This window comes from Dipteris shenzhenensis, chromosome 30 (assembly GCF_047967505.1).
Source record: "Dipteris shenzhenensis isolate YYH24624 ecotype China chromosome 30, Dip_SZ_1.0, whole genome shotgun sequence".
NCBI lineage: Eukaryota > Viridiplantae > Streptophyta > Polypodiopsida > Gleicheniales > Dipteridaceae > Dipteris > Dipteris shenzhenensis.
Window position 1 is genome coordinate 49,875,662 of NC_141625.1, and position 14,443 is coordinate 49,890,104.

Genomic DNA, 14,443 nt, shown 5'->3' on the forward strand with positions numbered 1-14,443 from the left:
GCAGACATACAGACAAACATAGCATGCACACATAGACACACACATACACACAAACTAGATGTGGTAGAATGGCTATGTCATTGTCAAGTTTTGAAGATCTGGTATGCCCACTTTTCGGATTCGAATATATACTCATTGAAAACTGGTGTAAATAGTTCCTTTGAGTACTCCTTACATGTGCAAGAGTAAGGGTGCTTGCACATGCACACACTTAGCACTATTTATGTAATCTATACTTGTTGAAAACTTATGTATATAGTGCCTTTAAGCACTACTTACATGCCAACACACTTGCACTCACAGCGCGCACACACATTTATAGTGCCTTGAGTACTCCTTGTAATCTATACTTATTGAAAGCTTGTATAAATAGTGTCTTTCGGTACTCTTTACACACACACACACACATGTGTGCATGTGCGTATGCACCACGATGCATGTGTATACACATACACAGATGTGCACACACATACACATGCACAGGGACATGCACTTACACATGCACACGCACGTGTGCACACATGCATATACACGAGATATACATGCATGCATATGTGCACACGCACATGCACAATAGAAACACAACAAACACACACTTTTAGATTAGGGCACGTGTAAAACTTTTAAAAATTTTGACAACATCGATATATTGATCAGATTTTTCATCGTCTTTCTCAATGATTTCACTTTTTACTTGGCGAGCACTAGAGCATTTTATAGAAATCTAAAATCATATGAAACCAGGTGGCACATTCTAAGCTGGTAGATCCATTGGCCTATTATTAGCTAGTTACGATAGGTAGCCTAGAAGGAAGTTTTTCTTTTCTAAGCCCTCGTTAAGCCATGTGTCGTGATTATAGGCGTTGATCTTTATGAAGATCCAAGGGTTTGAAATGTGCCTTATAGAAAAGAAAAACTTTTGTGAGCTCTCCTTAAGCCACATGTACAATTTTAGATTGATCTAAAGGACTAAATAAAACACTCCTTCCAAATTAGACCCAAAAGCATACTTTTTTATTCATTCTTCCCATAAATTAATTATATAAGGAGGGAGATAATTGCATATTTTCATTCTTGCCATCACTTGATCTCGTAATTGTTCACAACCTTGCTAGTGAAACTCCAATTGGATAATAGTGAGGATTCAAGTCCAATTTGGAGTTAGAGCCATGATGGAAAGGGTGCCTACTTCAACCTAGTTACAATATACTTAGCAAGTGGCCAAGCAATCTAGTTTCCCCAAAATCACTATAATTTGTCAAAAAGGTGTTGTAGTTGCTTAGTTTTTAGCATAAGAGATGTCAAGACTACGGAGTGAAAAGCACAAAACAAGCGTTTCCATAACAAGATACCAACGACCACTAATTAAGAGACCAGTTAAACTATTTGCAAAAGCCGGAAAGGAAGCATAGATGCTGCGACCGCGTTCTCTGCTTCCGGCAAGACACTAGCAGCAACACGCCTCCAACAGGCAGCAGCAGCAAAGAGCAGCCAAACTGCACATGCCGGCAGAGTTACGTGAGAGATATGGTACTGGCAGCCACGGTTTTACATGCAGGGCAAACCCGTAAACAATTTAGACTATTTCGTATCTGTACCAGGCTTCAAGGCAGCCTATGTCTCTGGTGGTTCGCGATTGATCCTTCTGGGGTGGAGGCACCACTAGAGGAGGCTGGTAGTAACTCTGCTGCGGAGGATAGCCTGCAAGGAGCACAAATCGGATATTTACAAGAAAGATAGCGAGAGGAAAGCTGTTGTAACAATATTGCAAAGTTGGCGACATACCTGGAGGAGGGTAAGCGTATTGCTGCGGGCGAGGGTACCCATAATTCTGCTGGTCAGTCATGGTAAGGTACTAAGTTATGTTTCTTGGGAAGTTTAAGGATGTAGCTGAAGGGAAAGCAGGCCAACCTTATAGAAAGAGAGACAGAGAATATTAAGGTGGTAAAAGTCAGTGCCGTGAAGCCTACTTTTGTGACTTTCTATGATATTCTCACCCACCCACCACCCTTTCACAATATGAAAAATGACTCCTCCTCCTCGTATATTGATTATGTTAAGAGGTGACACAATATATGCATTTACAGATACAGTTCATAATTAATATCTTTTGTATAAAGTTATCACATACACTTTCCATATCTACCCTTCTTCTGTAAACAAATTATAGCCACGTATGGTCCCTTTGTAGAGGTCAATTCTTATCCTTTCACATAAAAGATAAATTGTCAAAGCACTATCCTCCCGACAACATCAAGAATCTGTTCCATTCCATCACACTTTCTTTCATTCACTTTTTTCTATTAGCTCTCTATTCAATTTTCTTATTATAAGCAATTCCATCACTATGTATGATAGAGCATGCACATGAAAGAATGAACCAACTTGCTTATTTTTATCTCTCTTATACTCCTTTTGGGGAAGTCTATTACCTTCACTTCGCTATATACGCTTCTAAAATTCCCGATGGATTCTAATTCTAAAGACTATCATAGATTTGCAACCTCTTTTATGGAAGTTTATCATCCTACACACTTTTTTTATGTGTGTAAAAGTTATCACCCTACACATACACACTTGTGTGTGTGTGTCACTGTGAAGTCCTTGCCAGTTCCCCTCCTCTCGCATATTTCTACTATTGCAGCTTTATTGGGGAAAGTGCTACATCTTCCCAAGCAAGAAAATTTAATTTCCAGTAGAGACATCCAAGTCTACATACTATGGGATATGGATCAACCCATACCTTCATGTTTAGGTATTGATTAGGGTTTGTCGCATCGTTTTACAATTTGCTTTTTTCCCAAACGTGTGCTACAAGTGTAAGCAAATTGGTCATTTCACTCAATGATGCCCTTCATCCTCATCTCCATCTCCTAACACTACAAGACACGGGCCTCTTTATGATGCTGTCTTTCGACGTTTTGCAGGCACGGGCACGAAGGTCATTGATACTCCCAATGACACTAGGCCATCCCTGATATGGATACTTTGAGAATGTTATCAATCATTTTTAACTCTGTTTCTCCTCCAAAAACATTTTGGGAAGAAAGCTACTCTTCCTCAGACAAGGAGAAGAAACTACCAAATTTTTCAAAGCATGATATACAAAAACAAATGATGGAGATAATGAGAAAACCAAAACCACCAAGGAAATTATCTGCAAAACAACAAGAGATACTATAATCAATGTGCAAGGTGGATTCAATGAGTTTTGGGGAGGAAATTTTAAGGGCTTAACAACTTGGATTCTCAAGTAAATATATTACGAGTAGAAATGCAAGAATTTACCTTTGACCTTTGGAAGATTGACAAGGACAACATGGCAATAAGAAAACAAGTAAGAAATGATCCCATTTGTCAAATTCATCTGGTTTCTCTGTCAGTGGTGCTACAAAATTTCCTAATACTCTATGTATTGGCATCAATTTTTTTTGTTTTTATTATCTTCTTCTTTTTGTGGGAATGAAAATAACACAATATATTCATACTTGATCATAATGAGCATACTTGATTTTTTGAATTGTTTGTTTATTAATACATTCATATTTTTCATGCCATTTAAAGTTCATGTTGAAAGAAATCAGGAAAATAATTGCCAAGGCAAGTCAACAAAACAAGAGTCTAGTTTAATGCCAAGGATATCTTCAACATATTTGGACCCAAGAAAGTCACAAATTTGGCTAGAGAATCTTCCAATACCTACTAGAGTGAAATTTGAATACAATGAACATTTATACTCAGTACAAGACTCCACAACCCCAGGTGCTAGAAAAGAATTGTTTATCCATTCAAAGGTGCAACATGATGTGGATTTTTTTCCATCCTATGGAACACGATATGACTTCTATGTATGGAAGGATTTGGTGCAATGCAATCCAAGGCTAAAGAAGTACTCATTTTGTGAGGATCATCAAGTACAACCAGAGTGAGATAGTCTAATGATTGTAGGAGATGTTGAGAAAGAGAAGAGAGGAAATAAGAGATGAAATAAGAGAAGAGAGGAAATAAGAGAAGAGAGGGGAAGAGAGGATATAAGAGAAAAGACATGAGAAAAGAGAAGAGAGGAAATAAGAGAAGAGAGGGGAAGAGAGGAAATAAGAGAAAAGATAGGAGAAAAGAGAAGAGAGGAAATAAGAGAAGAGAGGGGAAGAGACGCAAAGAGAGAAAAAGAGAGGGGAAGAAGAGAGAGGGAAAGAGGGGAAAAAGAGAGGAGAAAAGAGAGAAAGGAGAGGAGAAAAGAGAGGAGAAGAGTTCGTACACCCATCACTGTAGCTATTGCTTATGGCACTAGCTACAGGCCAATGCAATCACAAAAAGAAAAATAGGAAAAGAGAGGAAGCGCGTTCTTACCTGGAAATGACATGTCTTGACACTGGATGATCCTGCTCGAAAGAGGAGGTGTTTCATGTCCTGGCCCTATAAAAGAGAGAAAAGATATCATTTTAAGAAAACTAATTAGTGAAAGGAGGAGTTTGGAGAAGCAACATTCCAAAGGATATGGATTGAGGAGACAAAGAGAAGCCTACAAACAAGGAGAAAGCACAAAAACAATAGGTAGAGCTTTCATACTCTATTTTTCATGATTGTTTTTCGTGTATTATTTCTTTATTTAGAGAAAGAAAAGGAAAGGAAAGGATGAGAGAAACTTTAGAGAAAGGAAGGGAAAGTGAAAGTAGAGGAAGGGAAACAAGAGGAGAGGTAGAAAGAAAGACAAAGAAACCAAACAAGCTTGAAATAGAAGGGGAAGAGAGGAAGTCTTACCTTGAGATAGAGAGGGAGCTGCAGCAAGTCTTGAAGGTGTAGAGGGACAATGTAGGAGAGGATGGAGAGGTGGGAGGGGGAGTGAGGAGGCAAGGGTTGCAAGCAGTCACGAGCTGAAAGAGAAAGCAACAGAGGAGAACACACAAAAAAATGAATGGCATTACGGGATGAATAGCACGGGTTTAGGGTTTCTAGAGAGGCTTGGGAGATTTTGGGGGGTGAGTGGGTGTTTGAAGGGATTTAGGGGGGATTTAGGCCCTGGTGTATTTGGTGAAAGAGGGGGATTAGGGCGTTTGAGATAATTTGGGGGATTTGGGTGTTTGGGTATTTGACTTGACTTGGGGGGATGGTTGTGGATGTGTGCAGATGGAGAGGATGAGTAATGATAGCTCATCGGATAGGGAGCCAACTCCTGGGAGTTTGGAGTGGCTTCATGAGAGAATGCCTTGTCCTTGCATGCATTGCAGGCAAGGGGTTCGTCATCAGCACCGTAATGTGTCACTTGCATATGTATGGAGAGGCACCACCAGAGGAGGATATTGATTGACATACTAGTGCATCATCAGTAAACCAATGATATTTGAATGATTCATGGATATTTATATTGCTTGTCCTTGTTACACCACATACTAACCTTGCATCATTATATTATACAAGATAGGGAGAGTAGTGAGGGAGGAGCACGTGCACCATCACCATAGTTTGATCAAGATGATCTTGAGGATGATCCTCTAGAGGAGGATGAGGGTATCGCGAACATGATGGAATCTTTTTTTGGAAGCACCATGAGAGATGGGGGTGAGATGTTTGATCATGAGACCATGATGCAAGATTTGGCATCAACACTATTGTATGATGGTGCGAGGATGTCAAAACTATGAGCTTGCCTCTCGATCTTGAATTTGCAAGCAAAGTATGGATGGTCAGACACAAGTGTCTCAACCTTGATGAGGTTTGGAGCCTTGATCTTAGTATCTCATTCCTAATTGTTTTAATTAGTTAGTATCTCATTCACAAGTTTCTTGGGTATGCAAATTGTAATAGGTTTCTCCAGAAGATGTTGCCTGTCCCAAATACCATGCCCAATCCCAAAGACAAAGCAAAGAAGATATTGATGATGGTTGGGATGGAATATGACACCATCCACACCTGCCTAATGATTGTATTTTTTTCATCACGAGTATGGGATTTGGTTAATTGCCCGGAGTGTGGAGCATAGCGCTATAGACAAGACTTGCTGGGGGAGATGATCCCAGTGAAGGTCCTGATATATTTTCCCATCATCCCCAAAATAAAGCACATGTTCAGATGCAGCTCCATTGTGCAATTGATGACATGGCATGCTACACACCAGTCCACCGATGACACTTTGAGGATCCCAATGGATTGTGCTACTTGAAAGAACATAGACAACATGTGGCCAAACTTTGCGAGGGAGCCACACAATTTACATCTCGGGCTCACAATGGATGGCATGAACCCTTTCAAGTTACGCTGCACATCTTGGTCACATCTTGGTCAACATGGGATAGTCTTGGTGAACTACAATATCTAGACATGGCTAACAATAAAGAAGGGACACCTCATGCTTTGCTGTACTTGTGCCAAGGAAGTACAAGGCAAAAAATATGGATGTGTACATGGCACCCTTGATCGAGGAGTTGCAGACCCTATGGAGGGGCATACGTGTCTTTGATATTTCTAGAGCCTCGAGGCGAGCCATAGACATGTGCATCAGGGGAATTTTGATGTGGACCATGCATGAATATCTAAGATTTGGGGAGAGCACAGGTACGTGCTTTTGCATGTCTATTGAAACCTTTATGATTCTATTGTGGTGTGATATATGCATGCCTAATGACCTATGTGTCCATACATATATGTAGGACTTAAAACACAAGGGTACCATGCTTGTCCTATTTGTGGCCCTACTTTGAATGTGTGACACTCCAAACATATAAGGAAGATGGTTTATATGCTCAATATCGTATGCTTGATCATGATACACGTGAAGGTCAACTTGATCCACCACCGATCCATAGGAAGGCAAATGACTGGATTCAAGATTGGAGAGCTAATAGTGAGGAGCCTCGTTCTAGTATGGAACGAATGTGTATCTTTCATGAGCTTCCATATTGGGGCCAGCTACAAATCAATCACCTCTTGGATCCCATGCATATCTTCAAGAATGTGGGGGCTTCTATTTGGGCACACTTGCTTGGTGACAAAGACAAAAGGGGAGTGTAAGAAGACTTGCACGAGATGGGTAGGATGCCTCACTTATGGCCCCAAGAGAGTGTTCATACAACTAAGAGAGTGGTTCTGTAACTCAAGAGGGTGGTTCAGGAACCCAAGAGCATCCTCCATGAATTGTTCTCCCAAAGGTACCATGGATCCTTTCCAAGGTAGAGGAGGCAAGGGTCAAGGTAGATATTACATCTTTTCGGACACCTATGGGACACGTGTTGTTTGAGGGGAGCGTGGATAATAAGCTTAATGGGCTCAAGTCCCATGATTTGCACAAGGTCTTACAGGTATTCTACATGTTAGCTTGAAAGAAGAGTATATAGAACTAAGCTTAATGGGCTCAAGTCCCATGATTTGCACAAGGTCTTACAGGTATTCTACATGTTAGCTTGAAAGAAGAGTATATAGAACTAAGATTTTGATGCTTTTGTGTAATTAACTTATATGATTGTGACACATTGTTGTAACTCATTTTTTGCTTGGGTAGTTTATCCTCCCAATTACCATGAGAGAATGCTTATTAGAAGATGTTAGAACCACTATCTACAAGATCAATGGAATTCTCAGGTATGCTTACTATCATATCACCTTCGTTATATTTCATACAATTTTTAATGATGGGAATAAAATATTCAATCTTACAAGTGCATGTGGAATAGGAGGATCTCTCAAAAAGAGATCTCTGTATCAAGCATTGAGAGTGATAAGGTGGACTCCATTGAAGCTATGTGCCTACTTGAGAAGCACTTTCCCTCAAGCATTATGACGACTCAGCTTCACTTGTTGAGCACTTGCTTGTACACGTAGTTGATGAGGTCGCCATTGTAGGAACCATTCATAGTCGTTTCCTTGAACAGTTTATGAAAACCTTGAAGGGATTTGTAAGGCAAAGAGGTAGACCCAAAGCAAGCATGGTGCAAAGATTGCTTGTGCAAGAGTCATTAGTATACATCACAACATTTCTTGCATCCATGGATTCCGATATGCCACATGCTTGGAACATCAAGGATGATGATTGTGTCATTGCAGAGGTTCCCCAAGGTAAAGGGATTGAAAGAAAGATGAGCGAAGAACAAATAGAGAAATTCAATAATTTTTTTGTCCTCAATAGTCCTGAGATGCAAAGATGGGTGGAGAGATATGAGGAGGCCAAAGAAAAAAGAATAAATGAGAGGACGCGATTTAGAGTCATGCATAGGCAAAGGGTGCCATATATCAGCCTTACTCTTCTCCCTAGGACACATCCCGTGAGTGGGTACAAGAAGCTCTTTGTGAAGCCGAACATGATGGAGATGACATACCCGATCGAGAGTGAGAGCTTGCAGTTGGATGTATGCCACATGTAAGTTTTTAACCTTTCTACCTAATTTGGGTATTTATGATCACAATCGCTACAAAATGCATCCTCATTGTTTTAATCATGTTCTTTTGTAGTAGAAAAAGTATAGTGCATTGTGGTCACATGGACGGCATTTTCGTGTGGAACGCATCGATTCAAGGAGAGTCACATATGATTGTGGAGTCATGGCTAACTTTGTACAAGATAGCCCAGCAAGTGCTTCTGATACCAATCTTTTCTCCTCATAGTTAGATCATTGTGGGACCATACGTAACAAGTTGTGTCATTTAAAATAAAGAAATTTATGATGCAAGTTTTCTTTGCATCATTTAGAAATTCCTTTAGGTATTTGAACACATAAGAAAAGCCTAAAATTCAAAACAAAAGAATACAATAAAAACTACAACAAACTAACATAGAAAAACACAAATAATCTAATGTATCTAAAAGTAATGCCAAATATCTTATACATGTTCATTGTATGATTCTTCTTTGTTAGTTGTATCCTTACCTTCATCATTAGAACTAATTGGAGGATGATTTTTTTCTCCATAGAGTATCTTTTTTAAAAGTTTTCTCATTTGTTATTGGAGTTGCATGCCTTGTCTTTATGCATGTCTATTCCCATCCATACTTTCCAAGACTCTTTCATCTCAACTAGTTGTACACACATTTCCTCTGAAACTCCCACTTCACCTTCCAATTTTGTGAGGGCTACAACTCTTCTTTTCTTTAAGAGTGCCTCTCGAGTGATGATTCCACCTGTTGTTGAGATATTAACCTCCACTCGTGATATGCCAGGATGACCATTGTGCATTTATGTCATCGACTTGTTAGCTGCAGATGCGGTTGGTACACCGCCCATGAATAATAGCTAGATGATAGCTATCTTTATGTATTCTAGTTAGTGGCTCAGTTAGTATGCCACCTTAGTTAGCTAAGTTTGGTTTGAGACCCACATATAGGGTTCACCTATTCCTTTGTATTGAGAGTTCTTTTGGCTTTCACAATTGAGTCACAACTAAGAAGAGGAAAATTTTTTTCAGCCTCCACCTTTGTGTATATTCCCCCATTGTGTATGTGAGAAAGCTGCAAGTGAAACTCCTTCCTTCTCTCCCACTCTTTTTACATGGTATCAAAGCTCAGTTCGTGGTAAGGAGCTCAAGAAAGCAAACCAAGTTCGCGGTGTCCTAGTGAGAGGATCAGTGTTGCTTTCCTTTTTTTTCTAGTTTGGGAGCAAATCTCTGCAAATAGCACAGCCGGAAAGAGCAAGAGTGCACTGTCTCAGATTGGGACGCCCTTCGCAGTGTGGTGAGGGGGCATTTCGAGGCTTGTTTTGGTGGCGGAAGTTTTCTACATGCACTTAAGAAAGTGCCATGTTTTTGCTGTGCAACCACTGTTCTGTAGGTCGGTGAAAAGTTATTGCAGAAATTACATCGTATGCCTATGCGCAAAGATATTGGGAGTGATAGAATCATTCTTATTGCCTGTTGATGCATAATCGTCACTAGGAAGTGACTGTGTGGTCAAATACCACTCTCGTCAGTTTTGCAGATTTTCCCTTGTGAGGTAAAAGTTGTGTTTTTTTGCAATGACAGAATATTTTGCAGTGTTCTGTAATGGCATCTGATGCCCTTTCACAGATTGTCACTGAAAAGCTTGACAAGAACAACTTCCAAGCATGGAAGTTTAGAATGATGAATTTCCTTAAGGGAAAAGGCTATTGGGAGTTCATTACTGGAGCTAAACAAGAACCAATTATTCCTAATGTTCCCAATCAACAGGAGTTGCAGGAATTTAAAGGCTGGCATGAGAGAGCCAGAAAAGTTATGTACTGGCTGTCTATCAGTATTTCAGATTCTATGATTGTGCATATTCAGGATGCAAGCATGCCAAAGGAGGCATGGGATACTTTGACAAAAATCTATAGCACAAATACGCAAGCTAGGAAAATGCAGCTCAAGTAGGAGTTGCATAATATGGAGAGAGAAAATATGAGCATCAATGACTACCACATGAAGGTGAAGAAGATTACAGATGCACTTGCTTCTATTGGGTCGCCAGTAGAAGATGATGATTTAGTTTCTATGACCTTGAATGGTCTAGGAAAGGATTCTGGACATCCATTGCCGTCCGTGAGAATTTTCCTGATTTTGAGGAGTTGATTGCTCTTCTAATTTCTGAAGAGCAAAGAAATGGTGGTGCATCTTCTTCAGGAGGAACTTCAAAAGAAGTTGTCTTCTACTCAAATGCTTGAAGAGGTAGAGGCAGAGGTAGAGCAGGCCGATTTGGAAGCCATGGCAAAAATCAAAATATGCTGCAAATTCAAGAAAACCAGTCCTATGGAGGAGGACGTGGTAACTTTAGAGGCAGGGGGAGCCAAAGAGGTTGTGGTAGATGGCAGAGAGGCCAAAATGGAAACAACAATGTTAGAATGCTACTACTGTGGTAAAATGGGTCATATGGTTAAAGACTACTATAAAAAGTAGAATGACATCATGATTGGAAAATTATAGCAAGGAAATTATGCATCCTCTAGTAGACAGGGTGATGACAGAAATGAGCATCTGTTTATGGTGCAACACATGACCAATTCTGTGACAAGTGCAGAAGAAAGCAATGATGTGTGGTATGCTTACTCAGGTGCATCAAACCACATGACAGGTCATGCAGAATGGATGCAAGATGCAAGGAAAATGGAAAGACCAGGATTTGTGGAGACTGATGATGATACTGCACATCCTATTGTGCAGATTGGTAAAATTCCTTTGTCTATGCAGGATGGAAAAAAGAAATACCTGTCTGATGTATTTCATGTCTTGAATATCACCCAAAACCTGGTTTTTGTTGGTCAAATGGTTGAGCAGGGCTTGCAGGTCAGATTTAATCCTCATGGATGCTTTGTTGAGGATATGAAAAATAAAGATCGCTTGATAGCAAAAGGGAGGAAGAAGGACATGATTTTTACGTTGGATGCAGACATGCCTAAATTGAGTGCAATAATGTTTGCACATGGGACCGTTCTAGTTGTAGATATTGATATCTGGCATAAACACATTGGTCATGTTTAAGGCATTGGATTTATGTCACCGACTTGTTAGCTGCAGATGCGGTTGGTACACTGCCCATGAATAATAGCTGGATGACAGCTATCTTTATGTACTCTAGTTAGTGGCTCAATTAGTATGCCACCTTAGTTACCTGAGTTTGGTTTGAGACCCACATATAGGGCTCACCTATTCCTTTGTATTGAGAGTTCTTGTGGCTTTCACAACTAAGAAGAGAAAAACTGTTTTCAGCCTCCACCTTTGTGTATATTCCCCCATTGTGTATGTGAGAAAGCTCCAAGTGAGACTCCTTCCTTCTCTCCCACTCTCTTTACACCTGTAACTACAAATACAACATGGTGTCCATCATGATAGAATGAATCAATCAAAACACCAACATATTTTGAATTCCATCTCTCTTTTGCATTCTCTATTTCTACCCAAGAGAGATTGAGTTCATAGTTCAATGACATGAACTGATGAGGATTATATTAATCACCTTCGTAAAATGAGACACGAAGCACCATGTATTGATGAGATGCGTGATTGGCATCTTTGTCATATGAACCCCATTCAAAGATAATATTCCAATTGAGCTACTTTGCACATCCAATCACCATTGCAACTTCTTTAAATTCCTTGATAAATGCAAAGAGGACAAATTCATCATTCTTGTTAATCAAATCCAAGAGTCTTATTAAATGAGAAAAGTCCTCTTGATTCCATTGATTCAATCTTTCTTCACACACAATGCCAACGATGACAAGACCCAAAACAATATCATGAGACAACATATTTGCAATATCCATACATTGAAAGTGCAACCCCACTGTAGACACTGGTCATGAAAGTTTTTATCTATTGGCCCTGCAATTCCAGTGTGTCATAGACAACATGAAATTATCATATTTGTAACTAAAACATGTAATGGCACTAGCTTCTTCATCTTGATCAATGCATTTAGCCCACTTCTCTGACCATATTCCAATTACTGAAGCTAGATACTATCCTTTATGAAGATAGTGGGAGAGAGGGAAGGAGTCTCACTTGCAGCTTTCTCACATACACAATGGGGGAATACACACAAAGGTGGAGGCTGAAAACAGTTTTCCTCTTCTTAGTTGTGAAAGACAAAAGAACTCTAGTACAAAGAAATAGAAGAGCCCTATATGTGGGTCTCAAACCAAACTCAACTAACTAAGGTGGCATACTAACTGAGCCACGAACTAGTGTAGAGAAGGATAGCTATCATCCAGCTATTATTCGTGGGCGGTGTACCAACCGCATCTGTAGCTAACAAGTCAGTGACATAAATGCACAACGGTCACCTTGGCATATCGCGAGTGGAGCTCGATATCTCAACACTCCCCCTCGAGCTCAATCCCAATTCCTGCACACCAAGCAGGTCTCTGAACTTGCGCAGCTTCTCTGCGCCCAATGCCTTCGTGAACATGTCAGCTACCTAATCCTTTGTGCTAACATAAACTAGATCAATAAGACCTAGTAAAACCTTCTCCCGCACATAGTGATAATGCACCTCAATGTGCTTTGTTCTAGCATGATAGACTGGGTTATTTGCCAAGTGTATACTACTCATGTTGTCACAATAAATGACAACTGGCCCATCTGTAGACTGATGCATATCATAGAGTAGCTTATGCAACCAAGCTACCTCAGATGCAGCCATTGCTGCACCCCTGTACTCAGCCTCTATGCTCGACAAGGCAACTGTAGGCTGTTTCTTGCTGCTCCAAGTGACTGCAGCACTCCCAAAAGAGAACACATATCCACTGGTAGATCATCTATCAGAAATACTACCAGCCCAATCAGCATCAGTGTATCCATGCAACTGTATCTGATGAACCTTAGCCTCATAAAATAGTCCATACTGCAATGTGGACTTCACATACCTGAGTATGCATCTAGCCGCATCCAAATGCGGTTTCCTTGGAGCCTGCATAAACTGACTTACCAACCCAACAGCGTAGCTCAAATCTGGCCTGGTAATAGTCATGTAAATCAAACTTCCTACTATGTGTCTGTACGTAGTAGGGTCTTCCAGAAGCTCACCTGCATCTGCGCTCAGCTTCACATTCTGCTCCAAAGGAACTGAAATAGGCTTACAGCCTGTCATCCCATATTTGGACAGCATGTCCAGTCCATACTGCCTCTGCAAGAGCTGTATCCCACTTGGTGATCTAATCACCTCAATGCCCAAGAAATAACGCAGCTCTCCCAAATCCTTCATCTCAAACTTCTGCCTCAATAGCATTTTCACATGAAGGATATCTTCATCACTATCACCTGTGATGATCGAATCATCAGTGACATAAATGACAAGTAGCATAATCCCTTTCTCTGTTTTTCTCACATAGAGTGAGAAATCTGCCTTGGAAATCTAAAAGCCAATAGTGACAAGATATTGTCCTATCTTGTTAGACCATGCTCTAGGTGCTTGCTTCAAGCCATACAAGGCTTTCTTCAACCTGCAAACAAACTCAGGATGAATAGCATGAACATAACCTGCTGGCTGCTCCATAAATACCTCTTCTTGCAAATCACCATGCAAGAAGGCATTCTTTACATCCATACGATGTAAAGACCATCCCTTTGATGTAGCCATAGCAATGGCTGCTCTTACAGTTGCCATCCTTGCAACCGGGCTGAAAGTTTCTTCATAATCAATGCCATATGTCTGTGCATACCCCTTGACAACTAATCTTGCCTTGTATCTATTCAGAGAACCATCTGCATTGTGCTTGATCTTATAAACCCACTTACAGCCAATTGCATTCTTGTCTTTAGGCAAAGGCACCAATTCCCATGTAGCATTTGCATCTAAGGCATCCATTTCTTCATCCATGGCTTTCTCCCATTTTTCATTTCCCATGGCTTGCTCAAAAGAAGTGGGTTCTGGTTCCTATATCACTTTGACCATATAGGCATAGTGAATGGCTATAAATCCATCATATTTCAGCCTATCCACAGGATACCTAACCCTGGTAGGCCTGCACAAAATAGGCTCACTTCCAGGTGCTCTCAAAACATC

The 14,443-nt window shown here is 40.3% G+C and overlaps 1 long non-coding RNA gene across 1 annotated transcript; it reads right to left on the bottom strand.

Annotated features, from left to right (window-relative positions):
• Positions 1–1,004: 1,004 nt before the first annotated feature.
• LOC147882269 (uncharacterized) lies at positions 1,005–1,978 on the bottom strand. The gene is made up of 3 exons (XR_015543976.1): positions 1,786–1,978; positions 1,599–1,701; positions 1,005–1,496 (listed from the first exon to the last, which is right to left on the bottom strand). It is a non-coding gene; the product is annotated as an uncharacterized LOC147882269 (long non-coding RNA).
• Positions 1,979–14,443: the final 12,465 nt, after the last annotated feature.